This window comes from Mastomys coucha, unplaced genomic scaffold (assembly GCF_008632895.1).
Source record: "Mastomys coucha isolate ucsf_1 unplaced genomic scaffold, UCSF_Mcou_1 pScaffold22, whole genome shotgun sequence".
Lineage (NCBI taxonomy): Eukaryota > Metazoa > Chordata > Mammalia > Rodentia > Muridae > Mastomys > Mastomys coucha.
Genome location: NW_022196905.1, coordinates 180,658,454 through 180,682,604, shown reverse-complemented (window position 1 = coordinate 180,682,604; position 24,151 = coordinate 180,658,454). Strand labels below are relative to the sequence as shown.

General features: G+C 37.7%; 1 pseudogene; it reads right to left on the bottom strand.

The window, feature by feature from the left end:
• Positions 1-299: 299 nt before the first annotated feature.
• LOC116104779 overlaps positions 300-24,151 on the bottom strand; it is a 127,827-nt pseudogene continuing 103,975 nt past the window's right edge.

Below are 24,151 nucleotides of genomic sequence, written 5' to 3'. Positions count from 1 at the left end.
AGTGGAAATGATGATTTTCTAGTGGTAGAGAAATTACTAAACAGATAAAGAGAGCACTGTTCAGGATAGTGTTGGCCAGTAATAATCAGACCAGATCCATTCACCAGGCAGTTTGTGTGGTTCAACTTTAAATGACACAGTCTTCAGTCAACTTACCTGAGGGCTTAGGTGTTGGAAAGAATACAGTGGCATAAAATGTGTATTTCAAATTCATCCCAACTAAGTCCACTGGAAATATAAGTGAGGGAATTCTTTTTTTAACAAACTTAGTTCATTTATTTTTCTTATGTTAAAAACCCTTATGAGGTAGCCACAGCTGGAGCCTGGGTCCACTGAATTGACTCTGGTATGGGTTTTCACAAGATGATTAGTGAATTCCTGACAAGGAGACTTTTCCAGAGGTCGGTAGCTGTAGGTCTTGGACATGGCATCAAAGGTGGTCTTGGCAAAGTTGCCCAGGGTGGCAGTGCAGCCTCTGGCTGAAGTGTAGCAGTCATCTATACCAGCTATCATCAGGAGCTTCTTGGGCACAGGAGCAGAGACAATGCCAGTGCCTCTGGGGGCAGGGATGAGACGCACCAGCACAGAGCCACAGCAGCCCATCACCTTGTATGGAACATTGTGGGGCTTGCCAATCTTTTTCTCCCAGTAGCCTCTCCATACTGGGATGATGGAAAGCTTGGCCAAGATGATGGCCCCTCGGATGGCAGTGGCAACCTCCTTGGAGCCCTTAACACCAAGACCAATGTGACCACTGTAGTTCCCAATAGCGACGAATGCCTTGAAGCTGGTCTTCTGGCCAGCCTGAGTCTGCTTCTACACTGGCATGATTTTCAGAACCTCATCCTTTGGGGATGCACCCAGGAAAAAAGTCAATAATCTCAGATTTCTTTTTTTTTTCTTTCTTTCTTTTCTTTTTTTTGGCTTGAAGGGTGTGATGGTTTATTTAAAAAAAAAAAAACAGAAACAACAAAACAGAACAACAACAGTAACAAATGAAAGGATACCACACTGATCATGGTGACCAGCGTACACATAATGGCTTTTCTCTTGGCTATTAACATTGCAGTATGTTTAGATACTGAAATGTTTAAAGAGGATCAAGAATGTTAGAGAGTAAGGATCTTGGGTGAAAATGGACACGAGTAAGTCTTATGCATTAACCCACAGAATTCATTTAATGTCCCATGAATCAGTGAGATTGTGCTATGTGGTTAGGGAAGACAAATGCTATCACAGGAGGAAGCAACATGAACTTTATACTTCTTTGTACTTTAATCTTTAGTTTATGATTTAAGCCATGTCCGTCCTGGCTAAAGCACAATTAGACAAGACACCTCAGGTAATCCTTGCTACTATTTCACAATTTTATTAATTTTATTAAAAGAAGAAAAGTCAAACCACCATCGAAACAAAGAGGAAAATAAATGTGACATTTGAATCATTTGAAATGCAGAGAGCCTGCTTCTTCAATACCAATTCAAACTTAAATGCTATCAGTGTAACATCCAAAAATCTTGAATAAACTTAATTTTTAAATATATGTGGGTTTCCTTTATCTAACTATACTTTTTAATCAAAGAGAAGAAGTTACTTTTTAGGAGAGCATGGCTTTTGGCGACAGTCCCAAGTACCTGTAATAAAGACAATGCCACAGGATGTCATGTCTGCCTCAAAGTTCTGAAGTATAAGGATTTGACCAGAGGTCAAAATGATCATAATCTGTTCTTCAAATTTCAATCCATATGTGATTTCTTTGTAGAGAGTAAACGTGCTGTTAAGTAATTATTCCACTTGCCTTTCCTTTTTTGACCTTTCTGCAAGCTGACCCTTTTGGGTAACCTTGGCTTACCTGCTCTGAGACTGGCCTCTGTGCCCCCATGTTACCATTTCAGTACCAGGGTTTCAGTGGTGGTGGAAGTATAGTTCACAGGGATAGCAGATGCAAGTATCTCAGCCTTCAGTGAGAGCTTTTACATCTGTACACTCAATAATCACATGATTTAGTTAAGCAACTACAAAAAAAACATTGGAGCTTTGGGCATTTCACAAAAGAACCTCTTTGTCCTTTTTTCTTTAATCAGGTATTTTCTTTATTTACATGTCATATGATATCTCCTTTCCGGGGTTCCCCTCAGAAAAAAAAAGAAAAAAAAGAACAATATTCCCTCCTCTCTCCACCTGCTCAACAGTGTACCCTCTCCTGCTTCCTAGGTCTGGAATTCCCCTACACTGGGGCATAGAAACTTCACAAGACCAAGGGCCTCTCCTCCCATTGATGACCAACAAGGACATCTGTGCTATACAAAACTCTGGGAGCTCTGAGGGTACTAGTTAGTTCAGATTGTTGTTCGACCTAAGGGGCTGCAAACCCTTCAGCTCATTGTGTCCTTTCTCTAGCTCTCTCACTGGGGAGCCTGTACTCAGTTCAATGGATGGCTTTGAGCCTCTACTTCTGTATTAGTGGGGAACTGTCAGAGTCTCTCAGGAGACAGCTATATCAGGCTCCTGTCTGCCAGCACATGCTGGCATCCACAATAGTATCTGGATTTGATAATTGAATATGGGAAGGATTCCCAGGTGGAGCAGTCTCTGGATTGACCTTCCTTCAGTCTCTGCTTCATAGTTTGTCTCTGCAACCCCTTCCATGTGTATTTTGTTCCCCCTTTTAAGAAGGAATGAAGTATGCACACTTTAGTCTTCCTTCTTCTTGAGTTTCTTGTGGTTTGTGTATTGTATTTTGGGTATACCGAGCTTCTGGGCTAATAACCACTTATCAGAGACTGCATACCATGTGTGTTCTTTTGTGAATGGGTTACCTCACTCAGGATGATATTCTCCAGATCTATCCATTTCCCTCAGAATTACAAAAATTCATTGCTTTTAATACCTGAGTAGTACTCCATTGTGTAGATGTACCACATTTTCTGTATCCATTCCTCTGTTGAGAGACATCTGGGTTGTTTCCAGTTTCTGGCTATCATGAATAATGCTGCTATGAACATAGTGGAGCATGTGTCCTTATTACATGTTGGAGCATCTTCTGGGTATATGCCCAGGAGTGGTATAGCTGGGTCCTCTGGTAGAACTATGTCCAATTTCCAGAGGAACCACAAAACTGATTTCCAGAATGGTTGTACCAGCTTGCAATCCCACCAGCAATGAAGAATGTTCCTCTTTCTCCACAACCACTCCAACATCTGCTGTCACCTGAGTTTTTGATCTTAGTCATTCTGACTGGTGCGAGGTGGAATCTTTTTTGGCTGTTTTGCTTTGCATTTCCTTGATGACTAAGGATGTTGAACATTTCTTTAGGTGTGTCTCAGCCGTGTTTGGCAGTCCCCAATTGAGAATTCTTTTTTAGCTCTGTACCCCATTTTTAATAGGGTTATTTGGTTCTCTGGAGTCTAACTTTTTTAGTTCTTTTTATATACTGGATATTAGCCCTCTATCAGATATAGTATTGGCAAAGATCTTTCCCAATCTGTCCATTGCCGTTTTGTTCTATTGACAGTGTCCTTTGCCTTAGAGAAGCTTTGTAATTTTATGAGGTCCTATTTGTCAATTCTTGATCTTAGAGCATAAGCTATTGGTGTTTTCTTCAGGAAATTTTCCCCTGTACCCATGTGCTCAAGGCTCTCCCCCATTTCTTTTCTATTCATTTCAGTGTATCAGGTTTTATGTGGAGGTCCTTGATCCACTTGGATTTGAGCTTTGTATAAGGTGATAGGAATGGATCGATTTGCATTCTTCTATATGCTAACCCTCAGTTGATCCAGCACCATTTGTTGAAAATGCTGCCTTTTTTCCACTACATAGTTTTAGCTCCTTTGTCAAAGATCAAGTGAACAAAGGTGTGTGGGCTCATTACTTCATATTAAATTCTATTCCATTGATCTTCCTGCCTGTCACTGTACCAACACCATGCAGTTTTTATCACAATTTCTCGGTAGTACAGCTTAAGGTCCAGGATGGTGATTCCACAGAGGTTCTTTTATTGTTGAGAATAGTTTTTGCTATCCTAGAGTTTTTGTTATTCCAGGTGAACTTGCAAATTGCTCTTTCCAAGTCTGTGAAGAATTTAGTTGGAATTTTGATTGGGATTGCATTGAATCTGTAGATTGCTTTCGGCAAGATGATCATTTTTACTATATTAATCCTGCCAATGCACAAGCATGGGAGATCTTTCCATCTTCTGAGATCTTCCTCAATTTCCTTCAGAGACTTGAATTTCTTGTCAAACAGATCTTTTACTTGCTTAGTTAGAGTCACACTAAGTATTTTATATTATTTGTAACTATCGTGAAGGGTGTTGTTTCCCTAATTTCTTTCTCAGCCTGTTTATCCTTTGTGTAGAAGAAGGCCACTGATTTGCTTGAGTTAATTTTATATCCAGATACTTTGTGGAAGTTGTTTATCAGGTTTAGAAGCTCTCTGGTGGAATTTTTTGGATCACTTACGTATATTATCATATTATCAGCAAATAGTGATAATTTGACTTCTTCCTTTCCCATTTGTATCCCTTTGATCTCCTTTTGTTGTCTAATTGCTCTGGCTAGCACTTCAAGTACAATATTGAATAGGTAGAGAGAGAGAGAGTGGGCAGCCTTGTCTAGTCCCTGATTTTAGTGGGATTGCTTCAAGTTTCTCTCCATTTAGTTTGATGTTGGTTACTGGTTTGTTCTGTATTGCTTTTACTATGTTTAGGTATGGACCTTGAATTCCTGCTCCTTCTAAGACTTTTATCATGAAGGGGTGTTGGATTTTGTCAAATGCTTTCTCAGCATCTAATGAGATGATCATGTTTTTTTTTCTTTGAGTTTGTTTATATAGTGAATTACTTTGATGGATTTCCATATATTGAACCATCCCTGCATCCCTGGGATGAAGCCTACTTTATAATGCTGGATGATCATTTTGATATGTTCTTGGATTCTATTTGCAAGAATTTTATTGAGTATTTTTGCATCGATATTCATAAGCGAAATTGGTCTGAAGTTTTCTTTCTTCGTTTGGTGTTTGTGTGGTTTAGGTATCAGAGTAATTGTGGCTTCATAGAACATATTAGGTAGAGTACCTTCTGTTTCTATTTTGTGGAATAGTTTGAGGAGTATTGGTATTAGATCTTCTTTGAAGGTCTGATAAAACTCTGTACTAAATCCATCTGTTCCTGGCCATTTTTTGGTTGGGAGACTATTAATGACTGCTTCTATTTCATTAGCAGATATGGGACTGTTAAGATAATTTATCTGATCTTGATTTAACTTTGGTACCTTGTATCTGCCTCGAAAATTATTCATTTCATCCTGGGTTTTCAGTCTTGTTGAGTATAGGTTCTTGTAGTAGGATCTCATGATTTTTTGGGTTTCCTAAGTTTCTGTTGTTATGTCTCCATTTTCATTTCTGATCTTATCAATTAGGATACTCTTTCTGTGCCCTGGAGTTAGTCTGGCTAAGGATTTATCTATTTTGTTGGTTTTCTCAAAGAACCAGCTCCAGGGATTTGGTTGTTTCCATTTGGTTGATTTCAGCCCTGAGTTTGATTATTTCCTGCCTTTGACTCCTCTTGTGTGAATTTGCTTCTTTTTGTTCTAGCACATTCAGATGTGCTGTCAAATTGCTGTTATATGCTCTCTCCAGTTTCATTTTGGAGGAACTTAAAGCTATGAGTTTTCCTCTTAGGACTTCTTTCATTGTGTCCCATAAGTTTGGGTATGTTGTGGGTTCATTTTCATTAAACTCAAGAAAGTTTTTAATTTCTTCCTTGACCAAGCTATCATTGTGTAGAGTGTTGTTAAGCTTCCAAGTGTATGTGGGCTTTCTATTGTTTATGTTGTTATTGAGGAGCAGCCTTAGTCCATGTTGATCTGTTAGGATGCAGGGAATTATTTCAGTCTTCTTGTATCTGGTGACCAATTATATGGTCAATTTTGGAGAAGGTACCATGAGGTGCTGAGAAGAAGGTATATCCTTTTGCTTTTGTTTTAGGATAAAAGTTCTATAGATATCTGATAGTACACCTGTTTAATAACTTGTTAGTCTCACTGTGTCTTTGTTTAGTTTCTGTTTCCATGATCTGTCCATTGCTGAGAGTGGGGTGTTGAAATCTGCCACTATTATTGTGTGCGGTGCAATGTGTGCTTTGAGCTTTAGTAAAGTTCCTTTTATGTATGTAGATGCCCTTGCATTTGGAGCATAGAGGTTCAGAATTGAGAGTTCATCTTGGTAAATCTTATCTTTGATGAATATGAAGTATCCCTCCTTATCTTTTTTGATCAGTCTAGACTGAAAATTGATTTTATTCGATATTAGAATGGCTACTCCGGCTTTTTTCTTGGGACCATTTGCTTGTAAAATTGTTTTCCAGACTTTTATTCTGAGGTAGTGTCTGTCTATGTCATTGAGGTGGGTTTCCGGTATGCAGCAAAATATTGGGTCCTGTTTACATATACAGTTTTTTAGCCTATGCTTTTTTTTAATTGGGGAATTGAGTCCATTGATGTTAATAGATATTAAGGAAAAGTAATTGTTGCTTCCTGTTATTTTTGTTGTTAGAATTGGAATTCTGTTCATGTGGCTATCTTCTTATAGTTTTGTTGGAATATTACTTTCTTACTTTTTCTAGGATGTAGTTTCCCTCCTTGTGTTGGAGTTTTCCATTTATTATCCTTTGAAGGGCTAGATTTGTGGAAAGATATTGTTTAAATTTGGTTTTGTCATGGAATACTTTGGTTTCTCCATCTATGGTGAATTAGAGATTTGCAGGGTATAGTAGCCTGGGCTGGCATTTGTGTTCTTTTAGGTACTGTATGACATTAGCACAGGATCTTCTGGTTTTCATTGTCTCTGGTGAGAAGTCTGGTGTAATTCTGATAGGCCTGCCTTTATATGTAACTTGACCTTTTTCCCTTACTGCTTTTAGTATTCTTTCTTTGTTTTGTGCATTTGGTGCTTTGACTATTATGTGGCAGGAGGAATTTGTTTTCTGTTCCAAACTATTTGGAGTTCTGTAGGCTTCTTGTATGCTCATGGGCATCCCTTTTTTTTTTTTTTTTTTTTTTTTTTTTTTTGGTAAGGGAAGTTTTCTTCAAAAATTTTGTTGAAGACGTTTACTGACCTTTTAAGTTGGAAGTCTTCACTCTCTTCTATATCTATATATATTGAGGTTTGGTCTTCTCATTGTGTCCTGGATTTCCTGGATGTTTTGGGTTAGGAACTTTTTGCATTATTGGTTTTCTTTGACTGTTATGTCAATGTTTTCTATGGAATCTTCTGCACCTGAGATTCTCTCTTCTATCTCTTGTATTCTATTGGTGAAGCTTGTATCTCTGGTTCCTGACTTCTTTCCTAGGTTTTCTATCTCCAAATATCTTGTTGTTTCTCTTTGTGATTTCTTAATTGTTTCTACTTCCATATTTTGGTCCTGGATTGTTTTGTTCAATTCCTGCACCTGTTTTGTTGTGCTTTCCTGTAATTCCTTAAGGGATTTTTGTCTTTCCTTTTTAAGGGCTTGCACCTATTTACCTGTGATCTCCTGTATTTCTTTAAGGGAGTTATTTATGTCCTTCTTAAATTCCTCCATCACCATCATGAGATTTGAGTTTAGATCCAAATCTTGCTTTTCCAGTGTTTTGGGATATCTGGGACTTGCTGTGGTGGGAATAATAGGTTCTGATGATGCCAAGTAGTTTTAGTTTCTATTGGCAATATTCTTGTGTTTTCATTTCGCCATCTGTTGATTTCTGTTGTTAGATGTTCTTGTCTCTTGGTGGAGCTTGTTCCTCCCGTGGGTCTGTAAGCCTTTGTCAGCACTTCTGGGAGATCAGCTCTCCTGTGGTAAGACCTTTGCACAGAGGTTTGTAGATCAGCCATCCCTCTTGAGTCCTGGGGTCAGAGCACATCCTGGAGACAAGTTCTCTGCTTTTGGGAAAAGTGCAGAGAGGGCTGTATATCTGCAGTCCCTCCTAGTTGTAGAGGGAGGTAGAAAGGATCTTGTTCCAGCCACTTCTCTGACCTGAGCCTCTTGGCTGGTTCTGCCTTAGAAAGTTACCTGAGAGTAAGTGGAAATCTGGCCTGAGTCTTGGGGTCAGGGCACTCCCTGGAGACCAGCTCTCCCCTTTTCGGGAAAAATGTAGAGAGGGCTGTGGATCAATCATCCCTCCTAGTTGTAAATGGAGGTAGAAATGATCCTATCCCAGCTGCCCTGCCACTTCTGTGGCCTGAACCTCCAGGCTGGTCCCACATTAGAAAGTCACAGGAGAGAAATCCTCTTTGTACTTTTTAAAATGAAGCTACTTGTGAATCTTTTTTTGATATTTATCAGTCATTTGCAGTTTCCTTCTAGTAATAAAAGACGTTATTCAAAATAATTTTTAAGGTTAAATGTTCTGAGGGGGGCTTTATCAATATGTAGTTTTTAACAACAGTATAAATCAGTATTTTTTTTCCTTCGGTACTGGAATAGTAGAAATTATTTCTGTTCTCTCCTTAAATCAACCAACAGCACTTCTCATTTCATACACCACTGAAATTTGCAGACATCCTTGAAATTTTTTTTGATTAAGCAAACAAGTGAATCACAGTGGAGTCTGATTCAGTTAACAGTGTAGATCTGTTTGAAATCAAAACAAAAAGCTGAACATTAAAAGAAAAATTCAAGCTAAAAAAAAAGAAAAATAAAAAGGAAGACAGGAGTCGCTCCCCCAAACTAAGAAGGAGTGCTTTGTCACGTGCTGGTTCTCTACTCTATCCCCAATCGAATGGACTCCGCCTTCTCCATATGCTAAGGGCATTGCTGAAATCCTCAGACCTAGTCTGTGAGATTCTTGCATCGAGGCCCTGTACGTCAGCTGTAAGGGGGTTGCACTGCCTTTTCCCCTAGGAGACTTTACATCCCGAGACCGCAGAGCATCTCATGCCTCTGTAACTGCCAGCAACTTACCAGACCAGAAGATGCTTCCTATGCAAAGTAATCTCAGATTCCTTAATGGGCGAGGAGAACAGGTAGATCTCCTCCGAGGACTTGATCTTTATGTCCCTAACCAGGCGGCCTAGCTTGGTGTAGGAGATTCACTCCTTGTCTTCAGCTTTACCTCCACGAGCCCCTCAGCTATGGACTCGACCAGGACAGCTGCTCCTAAAACCACTGCTGATTCCTCCACAAAAGCCACCCCGGCCTTCTAATCCTGGGTCACCCGGTCCTCCAGGCTTTCTAGCTGTTGCATCCTCCGTTCTTCTTTGAGAAGAAGTAGTGAGGGCATATTTCTAGTAGAAGTTCATTAAATGGGTAGGTGTCATGCATAGATTAGTATCGTTATAAAAAAGCAAGTCACTAAAACAAGAAAACCTGGGAAGAAATGCAGGGTGCAATAACGAGCAAAATGTGACAGAGAAAGTGGTGTCATTAAACATTAGGAAAACTCTAGCATTCTGAATTTAATATCCCGTAAATATTAAAATAATCCAGAGTTGTACTTATCCTTAAGTTATAAATTTAACGAAGGGCACTCCCAAGTATTTACAAAACAAGTATTATAAACAGCGCCTTAACTTTTAAAACATACTTTTGTTTTATTTTGGTTTTTAAATCAGAATCTCAAAACTGGCTTCCATCTTACTATGTAGCCAATGCTGGTACTAGATTCTGGATTCTTCTGCCTCTACTTCCTAGTACTATAATAATGGGTGTGCACTTCCACCCATCCGTGTTGAAAATCTGTTTTAAGATTAAGAAATTAGAACAACAATATGAACTAGCCAGTACCCACACAGGAACTAAACCACCAACCAAAGAGTACACATGGAGGGACTCATGGCTCCAGCTGCGTATGTAGCAGAGGATGGCCTAGTCCGTCATCAATGGGAGGAGAGGTCCTTGGTTCTGTGAAGGTTCTATGCCCCACTGTAGGGAAATGCCACAACCAGGAAGCTGGGAGAGGGTGGATTGTTGAGCAGGGGGAAGGGAAACGGAACAAGTTTTTTTTGTTTGTTTGTTTGTTTGGTTGGTTGGTTTTTTTGAGGGGAAACCAGGAAAGGAGCTATCATTTGAAATGTAAATAAAGAAAATATCTAATAAAAAATTAAGAAATTAGCAATTCCTTTTGTGTAAGGTGACTATTAGAAGATAACAGAGTAGAAACATTTCTAGTCTGTGTTAGAAATTGAACAGCAATTAGGAAGAGAAAGAATAACAACAAAGATTAGATTATGAAAAAGCATAGATTGGTGCTCGAGGTCACAGTAAGAAAGTAATTCAGTGCAGAGAATGTGGACAGTGAATACCTCCCGTTCCTACAGCCAGACCTACTGACGGTCTTTGGTAGGAAGGAGAACACACACTGGCTCCTGGAAATCCTAGCCCTTAGGCATAGAAGGGTCTACAGCAGCTTGTCAGGCCGTGTGTGCACTGTTGGTTCTCAAAGCAACACAGACATTTGACAATAGATGCATGCATCTTGGTGATGAGAGAGTCCCTTCTAAGGTCACCTTACTTAGTCATGGTAGAGGTTGGCTGAGTCTGCCTGTGTGAGCCAGAATGCTTGATCCCAGCAGTGTAATGAGTGTTTGTTTGTCTTTATACATTTTCTCCTGACAGAGCATCAATTCTGGTGAGATGACTAGGAAAAGAAATCTGGAAGGTGGGAATTCTCAGGTTCTATTCCAGGTGTCTGTTTAATTTACCCAATTACGAGAAACCACAGCAATCTTCAGAAATTAGCCCCTCTGTGCATGTTTATAATAAATGAATAAAGACATTATTGGCAGACTACCCAAACAATTAGGATTTCTCTAAAATGGCTGACATTTTACTCTCAGTTAAAATAAATGAGCTAGGGCTGATGAAAGATTAATCTGCCTTTCCCATATTCAATCATCAAACCTAGACACTGCTGTGGATGCCAGCAAGTACTGGCTGACAGGAGCCTGATATAGCTGTCTCCTGAGAGGCTCTGACAGTATCTGACTAATACAGAAGAAGAGGCTCACAGCCATCCATTGGATTGAGCACAGGGTCCCCAATGAAGGAGCTAGAGAAATAACCCAAGGAACTGAAGGGTTTGCAGCCCCTTAGGATGAACAACAATATGAACTAACTAGTACCCTCAGAGCTCCCAGGGACTAAACCACCAACCAAAGAGTACACATGGTGGGACTAGTGGCTCCAGCAGCATATGTAGCAGAGGATGACCAAGTCGGTCATCAATGGGAGGAGAGGCCCTGTGAAGGTTCTATGCCCCAGTGTAGAGGAATGCCAGGGCCAGGAAGCTGGAGAGGGTGGGTTGGTGAGCAGGGGAAGTGGGAGGGAAAAGGTTTTTTTTTTTTGTTTGTTTGTTTGTTTTTTGGTTTTGTTTTTCTTATTTTATTTTTATTTTATTTTATTTCTTTTTTTTCGGAGGGGAAAGTGGGAAAGGAGATATATGACATGTAAATAAAGAAAATATCTAATAAAAAAAGAGAGAGTAATCTGCCTTAAAAGCAGTTTTCTTTTTATTTGGTTTGAAATGACTCAGTTCTCTTTAGTATGGAGATACAATCAGCTGTGTGATGCTGTCACCCAGGAATTACATATCTTTGGTTAATGATTTTTATCTGTGAGGATAAGTGTGTATTAATGTTCATTCACTATTTTCTATAAATTACCCATGAACCCTGATCACTTGTAATGATGAACATTTAAGATTTCCTAACATGTGCAGGGAAGGGACTTGCTTATGGCTTCAGTAGTCCAGACCCCAGGGCTGGAAAGGAAGTTGGAAAGGAAGATGGTGGCCAAGGTTGTAATCATTTCAAGGCAGGTTATTGGGGAGCCTTGGGAGATCTGTTTTCAACTTCACTTCCTACTGCTTTACTGGAAGGTATTCTCATTTCCTTATAACACAACTAAAAGTAGAGCAGCGGCTTTCATCTAGGCAAGGAATCAAGAAAGCAAGAAATATCACCTAACATGGAGGCAAGGGCCTCATCGCGTTGCTGAAGACCCATGAGTCTTACGATATTGTTTACTGAGAGCAAGCCAGAGTTAGAAGAACATCACAGAAAGTAGGCCACCGGACTCCAGGATGGAGGTCACCTCTTATACATGGGTTTCAATTTTTCTATTTCTAATTTGATTTTTTTATATTTTTTGAGATTATAATGTAATTACATTTCTATCTTCCCTTTCCCTCTTCTAAACTCTTCCATATATCTGTTTCCCATCTCCTTCAAATTTATGGCCTGTTTTCTCTCTAATTGTCACTGAATACATATATTTTATATGTATATGCATGCAATATTTTTTAAGTTATTTGCATTTTCAAAACCCAGGTCATGTAGCTCCAAAGAATTATGTTAGATTTCTATCAGGGTTTTTAGTTTTCTATGTTTATAATAGAGAACATACTTTAGATATAATAGAGAGAATATTTATTCATGGAAATGAAAAGGTTTTATAAACTGTGGGAATTTCATGTCATTCAAATACATGAAAAATAACTCAAAGTCCCTTTTGTGTATTCTTTCCCTTATGAAATTGAAAGAATGATGGGGAAAAATTATGCTTAAGTATCTCTAGGAAATAACAGATTGTTGAAGCCAAAGTTGGTTTTATCTCTTCTTAGAGAGTGTATTAGAGACACTGAATTTGAGTTCAATAATAAGTGCAATTGATTGAGTTGTACATGCCCTTTTCTTAATTACAGGAGCATAACAATACTGCTTTGTGGATTTTCCTGGTTCACCCCAGATCTAGCACTGAAAACAGACTAAAGAAATGATTCCTTCCATTGTTTAGCTTAATAAAGACATGAAATATGGCTGCCTCAAAAGTAAATACATCATCACAAAGGACATCATAGAACTGGTGATGTATTATGAAAGCCATGTCCGTGGAGATATCTGCAAATCTCTGTAGTCAGCTACACCAGAGAATTTCCTTTCCCTCCAACATTGTTTATAGTAGTTTTAGTCATAAGAAGGGGTTTATGTATCAAGCTTTCTTTGCTTCTTGAGTCCTGTGAATTATGCTAGTTTCCCTCATGAGTTTTCCTGGGCTTTCTTCTGTCCAGTGTAAAATGTTTCAATTCAGGGGCAGTATTAACAGTTACTGTATTACAAATGCTATATTGTATGAAGCATAATTTATTCTGATTAAAAGGAGTTGAGAACAGTTCAGGTGCTATATAGTATCAGATCAATTCTGTACCTCTATTTTCTTTTTTCTCTTTTCTCTTACTTTCTTTCTTTCTACCTTTCTACCTTTCTTTCTTTCTTTCTTTCTTTCTTTCTTTCTTTCTTTCTTTCTTTCTATCTTTCTTTCTATCTATCTATCTTTCTATCTATCTATCTTTCTTTCTTTCTTTCTTTCTTCTTTCTTTCTTTCTTTCTTTCTTTCTTTCTTTCTTTCTTTCTTTCTTTCTTTCTTTCTTTCTTTCTCTCTTTCTTTTTCCAAGACAGCGTTTCTCTGTATAGCTCTGGCTATCCTGGAGCTCACTCTATAGACCAGGCTGGCCTTGAACTCAGAAATCCATCTGCCGGAGTTTCTAAGACCCGAGCAGCCAGCTGGGAGTTTTGAAAGTTTAAAATGTAAGTGTTAAGCATAGACTCTATGCCAAAAGCTATTCCTTCCTGCCTACAGCAATGGCAAGACTGCATCAGGAGCAAGCAATTACTTGTTGGACCAGCAGAGGGAGACTGAGGCGTCAGGTTTTCTGCATTTATAATAATCTTCCTGGAACCAACAAAGATCCCGATAAGGACCCCCTACTAGATCACACCTCTTAAAGTTCATGCCACTTCTCATTATCACCATCCTGAGGTTAAAGCCTCTAACCACAAAAGGATCTCCGGGGAAACAACTAATTGTATCAAAATTAAAAGCTGAATGAAGTCAGGAATGTTATAAGTAACCTTTGTAAAATTAGGATTCAAGCTTAGAGAACTTAATTAGCATTCTAACATTAACAGTAGCAAGTTAGTGAAACTAAAGTTGTAGCCTTTAGAAACTCTGAAGTTGTAACTGAGTATTCAGGTCAGAGGTGGGGTAGGCCCAGCAGAAGAATTTATAGGAAACACAGTATCCATGGATGTCCCCCTACATCTGAAGTGATGGCACACCTAGCAGTCCTTATCTATTGCACAGGTTGTGCTAACAACCAGACCCTGTAGATCAAAGCATCCGGGAGTATTTCAAACGTTAGCTCATCACACAGTCCTGTAGAGCCAACATTTTGTGCATGTTACCCAAAGCTTCATCTTGGTTACAAGACAAGACAAACTTTAAGATGCAGTCTTTGCTTCAGAGCTCCCTGCAAGGGCTGCACTTCTGAAATCCCCACTCACCTCTGGGTTTCCTCCTATTTCCTGTACTTACTTTGAAGACTTTTCTTAGATGCCTTCCTCTGGACCCTTACTGGCTCTGATGAGAACCTCCCAATACACTTACTGGCTTTTCAGGTGTGGAAAACAGCACACATCCTTGCTGATATCTAAGGCTAGAAATCACTTCATGTAACATTCTGGCAGCAGAAGTCCGTTTTGTGTTTTGCTTTCTGATTAATATAATAAAGAGGAATAATAAATAATAATAATCCATCGTGAGGAGCGAGCAGCCTGATAGGCACAGTGAGAGGCTTCAGTTGGGCCTGGGTGCTGTCAGGAACAAAACTAACTCAAGTCGTTTATAAAAATTCATCTATTTTTCAGGGGATGAAATATAAGTAACTGTATCCACCTCATGACATGCATAGAGATTATATATACAGAGACATATATAGGGTAAAAAGCTCATATATGAATAACTATTATTTTAAATTATACTTGATAGATGTCTTTTTTCTCCTGTCGCACTATCAAAATAGATTTCCCCCCTAAGGTTTCTAATCAAAATACTCATCAATGCTTTATTATTTAAAACATCTAGGATCCAGAGATTAGTCTTTGATTTGTTTTCTAAAAAAAAAAAAAAAAAAAACATCCTGACAATATTCAAAGTAACTTGAAAATACCATGTATTATTACTGCTTTCTTAGTGTGTGCATAAAGAATACAGTGTATTAAAAACTGGAAAACACTGGAATTAAACTGGTTCAAATGAAGCACCTTCGCACCTCCATGATGCTTGATTACATGCCTCCATTCCATGTAACAATGTTGTGCTCCTTCAGAGTTTTACTTAAACTTAGGGTGGACATAAACCAGACATGTACCAGTCAAAGACATTTGCTTCCCCACTCTCTGCTGAATATCAAGTATGCCCTTGCACTTGGAGAATATGCTGGATGGCATCTAAACCAGTCAGTGAGACAAGCATAAGGTAGTTCAGAGCCACTGAGAGAGAGAGCCATCCTGAACTCCAGGCAAACACAAGGATGCCAAGGTTTTAAATTTTGGAATCCAACTTGTATTATAATTTCTTTTGTATTTTATGCTTTTAAAATTTTATCCTAAGCTAAGTATAATTTTTTTCTTTCTGTGTTTCTTTATTAAAAATCCATAGCTTTGGTTTGCCTTACTTTGTGTGATTGTTTGAAGTAGGACCCCTTGTAGCTCAGGTTAATCTCAAACTTGTGTAGCCAAAGGAAGGAGACCTTGAACTTCTGAATAAACCATGTTACAGTCTCTGATTTTTGATGCATATTAATACCAGGAATGATACCAGCATTGTTCATACTGTTGCCTCTGAGAAGGTACCTCAAGCCTTTATTTAGAAGCCGTTTCAGACAGTTGTGAGCTCAGCTGTTTCTAGATGATGCAGTATGTTGTAGAACTATTGTCCCATGATCATAGAATTGAAATGTGCAGCAAAGGGAAACATTTATAATATGCCTTGCTGTGATGGTCCCATAGCGTAAGACTGAGCTGTGTGTTTTTAATTGCAGTAGGTTTATGATGTGTTGTACTAGGTTAGAATGGTAATTTCAAACATCTGTCACACTCCTAATTTTCTTCTATCATGTGGATTCATATAAATGCATTCTCTTGCTATGTACTTGAATTCATTATGAGTAAACAAAACTTGAAAAATTACACCACCAGTAAATTATTGAATATGCTGAGAACAAAGTTATTTTATATTCAGTAAATTTTTTAGGAGCATCATTACAACATGTCTAAAAGTCGTTCCTGAGGATAATTCTGATTATTATGCTCATAACTAATGATTCCATCATTTAAAATGAAATACTATTAAAGATTTAAATGGTATATTAAAATAGTATGTCATTGGTGATGTTTCTATAATTCTTAATAAATGCTGTGATATTAAAATGTGGTTATATTCTAGTTTGAACCTAGAAAAGCATTACAGCTAACATTTTGAAAACACAATGTTTGCCTTATAATATTACAGCTGTACAGATAGCTTATCTACAATGCTGTTTTGCAATAATGAGAATATCATCGCAGAATGACATTTTAAAATTTTATGTACTTGACAGTTTTATATAATATAATGCTTTATTATGGTTATTCAAAGTTATTTTTTAAATAGGCATGGAAAGGTTGTTGGAAAAGCTATATTCAATGACTGAGGTTCCAGAGAACTATCTAACTTCTCTACAATAGTTTCTTATTCTGACATTTCTTTAAATTTGAACATATATGCATATATGTGAAGGGTTTGACAGAAGGGCTAGTCTTTTTAGAGATGAAGGGAAGAGAGATGGAGTGGGAATCTTAAAAGTTGATCAGAGAGATTCAATTTGAATTACATCACTGAAGATGTACGAAGCAACATGGTGGGTTGCTGAGATGGCTAAGTAGATAAAGGCCACTATTGCTCAGTTGAATAACCAGACTTTGATTCTAGAGACTCACATGGTATAAGGAGATAACCAATTCTTACAAGTTGTTCTCTGACAGAAGCAGGAATACAGAGGCATCTCTGTGCCCTCCCATATATATATATAAACACAAAGTAACCAAAATGTAAAACAAGATCCATGGTAACATTCCATTATTCAATCTGTGAGGCATGCTGAGTTTCTAATGTCTAGTGTTTGTGGTTGCATGGTGTTGAAGATATACATGAGCAATAGAGATTGGAAAAGAAGAAACCCCTAAATCCTACTTGTTGGTGAGCTAAATAAGCTAATATAATAATGCTGGTTCAAGTTTCATAATATAACCTAAATATTAAAAATTGTATAATGTGTTAACTTTTGGACAGCTATTATCTTAAACCATAGTCAGATAGTCAGTTATGGTATTTGGAATAGTATCACAACACAGATAGATATGAGGAAAACAAAAGGTTTAGTTATATTTTAGTAGCCCTGCAATGATGAGTGGAATACTTCTTTGTGGTTGAACATACTTCCTTGAGGGTCCAGACAGACTATTCTAGCTTAGACTACAAAATCTAAGGCAATAGGGCATTTCTCCACATGTGTGCACTCTCAAAGGGTTTGTATTCTAAAATGACCTCATTTTCATTATGACATCACTATGTTGAGGTTTCAAGCCCTCCAGCTTTTGTGAGCTTTTAAAAAGCAGCTTGGGCAACAATGGCATCAAAGAATAATCCTTTCTGCCATTCTTTTGGAGGGTGACCAATTCATCTTAATTCATGCACTCTCTCAGTCCAGTCAGTCCAACCTCTCCTAGGAATATTCCCTTTGCTTCTTTATTTTTTCCAAATAAACTTCTGCTTACACCCTTGGTGTCACCTAACTAAATTATTTTCCTTAGTTTTCTATTACTTTTTGAGACAACAATATCCTCCTTAACACAATGCTTGTAATCTCTCTCTCAGAAATGAATGAATGATATAATAAAGGCGTGAGTTAACCCTTGTTGGAGTAGTGAAATGTAGAAAAGTACTTTATTTTTTTATTATTTATTTTTCAGATTTTTTATTGGGTATTTTCTTTATTTATATTTCAAATGTTATCCCCTTTCCCGGCTTCCCCTCTGGAACCTCCATATCCCATCCCCCCTCCTCCTGCTTCTATGAGGGTGCTCTCCCACCTACCCACCCACCACCCTCTCACTCCCACCTCCCCACCTTTTGTTTATTTTTTCGTGTTCAGGGATCATACGTGATAATCCGTATGAAATAACCACTCTTGGTGAATGATTGATTTTGGAAAGTGAAAGTCTGTCAACCATAGTGAGTAGAGATGTTGGGAGAGGTAAAATTCATAGGATATTGGGACAGAGGCTGTATGTGGTACCCTAGGTTGATAGTGAGCTGTGGATGTTGGTGTATCATTTTTTAAAACGGTTAAAGTTTGTGCTCTCAGTATAAAATGTGCACCTTCCCACATGGATTCATGTGTTTGAGCATTCAGTCCCCAGGTGGTGATGCTTGGGAAGGTTTTTGAACCGTTAGGAGGAGGTGGAGCCTTACTAGAAGAAGTCTGCCAATGGAGATGGGCTTTAATCTGCTGATGGGGATCGGCTTTAAGGTTTTATAGTTTGACCCTGCTACCTGAGTCGGGATACATCAAGATCAACCAGATTCCTTTTGCCACCAATTTTCTTCCTGTCACAAAGTTCTTCTTCCTAACATGGTGGACCCCACCTGTCTGGAACTGTAAGCTAAACCATCCCCTTTCCTCTAAGTTATTTGTGTCTCGATATTTTTTTTTCCTTCACAGCAACAGGAAAAATCAACTAAGACACAGAGCTAGCAGCTATTTTAACTCTGGAGGGAAGAAAGAATTCAGAGTTTGAAGAAGATGTCTCACTTTTCAGAGACTGGGAGAGTAAGCTCCTTAACTGCATTTAGAAGAAAGGCCTGATAAGCTGAAAAGTAGTCTAAATGGCTGTGGTAAACGACGTTTTATAAATGAAGGCAAAGTGAAATGATCCTTTATCGACTATGTTTCTTTAATTCTTAATATTAAGGAAAATGAATGATATTTGGTTAAAATGTAGTTATAAACTGGCATGTAATCTTTTATGAAAATTTCAGTGACATACAGCTCTACTTTTTAGCCAGAAAAAGATTTGGTGAGTTAATGAAACAATAATCACTGTAAGGATGACATTTTTAATTTAATTTTTATATGTGTAAGAGGGACTGGACAAAGTTTTTCAATTCTTTGCTGCTACACCATAAAAATGGAACTCAGAAAATTTTATTTTCCAGCCCATTGGTTCCATCACACTGATGAGGCAAAAACAATTCTAGGTGGTAAAACTAGTTTAAACCAGCAAACAAATCAATCTAAGAGCAACTTATAGATTCCTTTGTTTCTTTTTCTGACAAACTCCATATTGGCATGACAACATGCTTGAACACCAAAGAACTATGTTTTGGGATCTATTGTGCCATTCTTACAAATCTCAAATGGTTCTAAGTACAACTTCCAAAGTAAGGCAATATAGCCATATAATAGGTCTTTCAAAACGATCTTATTTTAACTCACCATGTCAATTTTATTCCCACTTATTCTTCATAACAAATACAATTCCTTTGCTCTCAATTCCATATCTCTCCCATTTAATAATATCCTATCATGTCATAAACCTGCACCTTTTACCCAATATACATTATCCTAAAAAGGGAAACACCTCCCAAAATATCAAAACACTGAAAAATTTCTAAGCACTATAGGATCAACTTAAGCATTACATATTGCCTTCATTATCATGTCTATTTCCCTTTAATAAGGGTATAAATATAAGGTTGACATACTATTCATTTCTGGGAAATGTTTCCTCTACTTCTGTGATTCAAAAGAGATCTGTGCTTCATAAACATTAGTCAGTGCTCAATAGACTGTGGGAATTGTGGTACTTAGAGCACTCTCTACAATCCACAGTAGCTTTTTCCCATTCCCTAACATGTAAATGAAAATGGTGTGCATGTGTGAAGGTCAATTTGTAAGAAATGACAGGTATCATAGGCCACAGCATTTATAGGTAATAAATTATTGATTTTTTTCAAGTTTGCTTCATTGCCTGATTAAATTTTATAATGAAAGTTGATTAAAACCTAGAATAAAACTTCCTAGGATTAATTTACGTGAAGTTTACTTCCCATTAATTTTTTTTATTTATTTTATTTACTTACATTTCCCATTAATGTTTTAACCTAGAGTAAGAAAATAGTATTATAATTTTCCTAATTCAATACCTAATTCTTAACATCTCTGTAAGTTTGTTTATTCTTCTGCAAAATTTAGATTACAGAATATCTACCTCTTATTTGTTGTCCCAATAATTAGTAAACTATATATAAAAAGCTTAACACAAGGAAAATAAGCACTCTGTAAGTGTTAGCATTTAAAACTGCTGTGGCCAAAGCTTTTGTAGCATAATTTTGTGTTACTCACTGTGAAGTGCTTCCAAGTCCTCAGTAAGACATACCACTGGCATCCAGGCTATATGATCAATCTCCGTAAGTCAGGTTTGTAGATCATTGTCTGGTACACCTGCATACTGTATCTGGGGTACCAATTCCCTTTGCAAAGTGTTAGCTTTTGTTATTCTCATACTTTCATTCTAAATGTTTCTAATATAAACATTTAACTTCATAAAGTATAAAAACTCTTGATACATGAATAAAACCAAAAGAAAGTCACAACATAATATTACAAGGTCAGGGAAAAGAATGAAACATTGAAAGAATTAGAGAATTCTCAGAAGTTTTAAATGTAAAAACAAATGATTAAATAGATACATAAAGAATAAATGAATGAAAGAAATAAAGTAAGGAAGGAAGAAATTTAGCAGATTATCTAATCAAAATCAAACAATTAAAGATGTTTTTCCTGTGGTGCAAGCCAAAACCCACATAAGCTAAAAGAAAGGTGTTCCCTTGCCTTTCCATGCAATGTTTTATATAACTTCAAATGTATGTATTTATTTGAAAAATTAAGTTAATTATTTGTTGTGGTTAGTTTTTAACCCAATTTACCAAATCAATGAATTCACAACTCAGCTAATTGGTATACAAACTACTAGCCTTGATTTGGGCAGATCTACCACTACACTCCTCTATTCCCATCTATTAGATCCCATATGACTTGCGAAGCCCCATGCTTCAGTTCCATCTTCCTTCTACCTCGTCCTCCTCAGTTGTCCTCTTCTGTCTCCTCCTCCGTCCTCTCTCTCCCTCTCCCAGAAACTTTTCAGCTCCAGCTTCTCTCCTGCTGCCCAATCATTGGCCTTAACCTTTATTTAAAAAGTTAAGGTGGGGAGAAATTTCACAAGGCACCTGTATACCTCCTTGTCTTCAGTGCTTTCTAGGAGAGGAGAATTAGCATCAAAATACAAGATCAGGGCTATCTACAGCAGATTATGAGTGCAAATTTGTTACCATTATGACTTCCTACTTAAATATTTTCTAATAAACTATCAGATGGCACCAGAAAAATAATCATTTATTAGTCTTGTTTCTACTTAAAATCATATTTTTAAAAAGAGGTTTCATATTTAACCTTCTATTGATTATATCAAAGCATTTTCTATGAAAGCCTATTAGTTTTCAAATTAGTAAAAATAAATGCCATATAATAATTTTGCTGTCTCCGGTGAGTTTCTAAGATGGGAGCAGCCAGCTGGGAAGCACAGGCCCCAGGAGTCGCAGGGGAGTTCCAGGGCAGCAGGGACAGAATCCTCTCAGCTTCCAAGTGACAGAGGTGGATCAGTGACCTTCTCTGCCCCTTCTAAGCAAGTGGAGGGCCTACCTCCAGGGAGCACCTTAACACAGAGACTCGGGTGAGAGCTCCCATTTTCTCTCCAGTGAGTTTCTAAGACAGGAGCAGCCAGCTGTGAGGCACAGGCCCAATGAGTCTCAGGGAACTTGCAGGCAGCAGGGACAGGACAAGCTCTAGTCAGAGACACTAAGAACATCTAACACCAAAAATCAAGAGATGGCAAAAGGCAAATGCAAGAATCCTACCAACAGAAACCAAGACTACTTGGCTTCATCAGAGCCTAGTATTCCCACTGCAACAAGTTCCGGATATCCCAAAACACCGGAAAAGCAAGAATTGGATCTAAAATCATATCTCACAATGCTGATAGAGGAACTTAATGAGGACATGAATAACTACCTTAAGGAAATACAGGAGAATACAGGTAAAGAGGTACAAGCCCTTAAAGAGGAAACAAAAAAAATCCCATAAAGAATTACAGGAGATCACAAGTAAACAAGTAGAAGCACTTAAAGAGGAAACTCAAAAATCCCTTAAAGAATTGCAGGAAAACACAAACAAACAGGTGAAGGAATAGAGTAAAACCATCCAGGACCTAAAAATGGAAGTAGAACAATAAAGAAATCACAAAAAGAGACAACTCTGGAATTAGAAATCTTAGGAAAGAAGTCAGGAAACATAGATGCAAGCATCACTAACAGAATATAAGAGATAGAAGAGAGAATCTTAGGGGCAGAAGACAACATAGACAACATTGAGAGAATAGTCAAAGAAAATGTAAAAAGCAAAAACACCCTAACACAAAACATCCAGGAAATCCAGGACAAAGTGAGAAGACCAAGTCTAAGGATAACAGGTATAGAAGAGAGTGAAGACCTCCAACTTAAAGGGCCAGTAAATATCTTCAACAAAATTATAGAAGAAAACTTCCCTAACCTAAAGAAAGAGATGCCCATGAACATACAAGAAACCTATAGAACCCCAAATCAACTGGACCAGAAAAGAAATTCTTCCTGCCACATAATAGTCAAAGAACCAAATGCACAAAACAAAGAACGAATACTAAAAGCAGTAAGGGAAAAAGGGCAAGTAACATATAAAGGCAGGCCTATCAGAATTACAGCAGACTTCTCACCAGAGACTATGAGAGCTAGAAGGTCCTGGGCAGATGACATACAGACCCTAAGAGAATGCAAATGCCAGCCTAGACTACTATACCCAGCAAAACTCTCAATCACCATAGATGGAGAAACCAAAGTATTCCGTGAGAAAACCAAATTCACACAATATATTTCTACAAATCCAGCCCTTCAAAGAATAATAAATGGAAAACTCCAACACAAGAAGGGGAACTACATCCCTGAAAAAGCAAAAATGTAATCTTCCAACAAAACTAAAAGAAGATAGACACATGAACAGAATGCCAGGTATAACCACAAAAATAACAGAAAGCAACAATTACTTTTCCTTAATATCTATTAATATCAGATTGGGTATGTAAACAGGAACCAACATTTTGCTGCATACAGGAAACCCACCTCAGTGACAAAGACAGACACTACCTCAAAATAAAAGGCTAGAAAACAATTCTCCAAGCCAATGGTCCCAAGAAAAATGCTGGAGTAGCCATTCTAATATCAAATAAAATCAACTTTCACCCTAAAGTGATCAAAAAAGATAAGAAAGGACACTTCATATTCATCAAAGGTATGATCTACCAAGATGAACTCTCAATTCTGAACCTCTATGCTCCAAATCCAAGGCCATCTACATTCATAAAAGAAACTTTACTAAAGCTCAAAGCACACATTACACAACACACAATAGTAGTGGGAGATTTCAATACCCCACTCTCGGCAATGGAAAGATCATGGAAACAGAAACTAAACAAGGACATAGTGAGACTAACAGAAGTTATGAAACAGATGGATTTAACAGATATCTATAGAAGTTTTTATCCTAAAACAAAAGGATATACCTTCTTCTCGGCAACTCATGGTACCTTCTCCAAAATTGACAATATAATTGATCACAAATCAGGCCTCAACAGATACAAGAAGATTGAAATGATTCCTTGTATCCTATCAGATCACCATAGACTAAGGCTGCTCCTCAGTAACAACATAAACAATAGAATGCCCACATACACGTGGAAGCTTAACAACACTCTACTCAATGATAAATTGGTCAAGGAAGGAATAAAGAAATAAATTAAAGACTTTCTATAGTTTAATGAAAATGAAGCCACAACATACCCAAACTTATGGGATACAATGAAAGCAGTCCTAAGAGGAAAACTCATAGCTTTAAGTGCCACCACAAAGAAACTGGAGAGAGCATACACCAGCAATTTGACAGCACACCTGAAGACACTAGAACAAAAAGAAGCAAATTTACCCAAGAGGAGGCTAAGGCAGGAAATAATCAAACTCAGGGCTGAAATGAACCAAATAGAAACAAAAAGAAGTATACAAAGAATCAACCAAACCAGGAACGAGTTCTTTGAGAAAGTCAACAAAATAGATAAACCATTAGCCAGACTAACTAGAGGGCACAGAGATAGT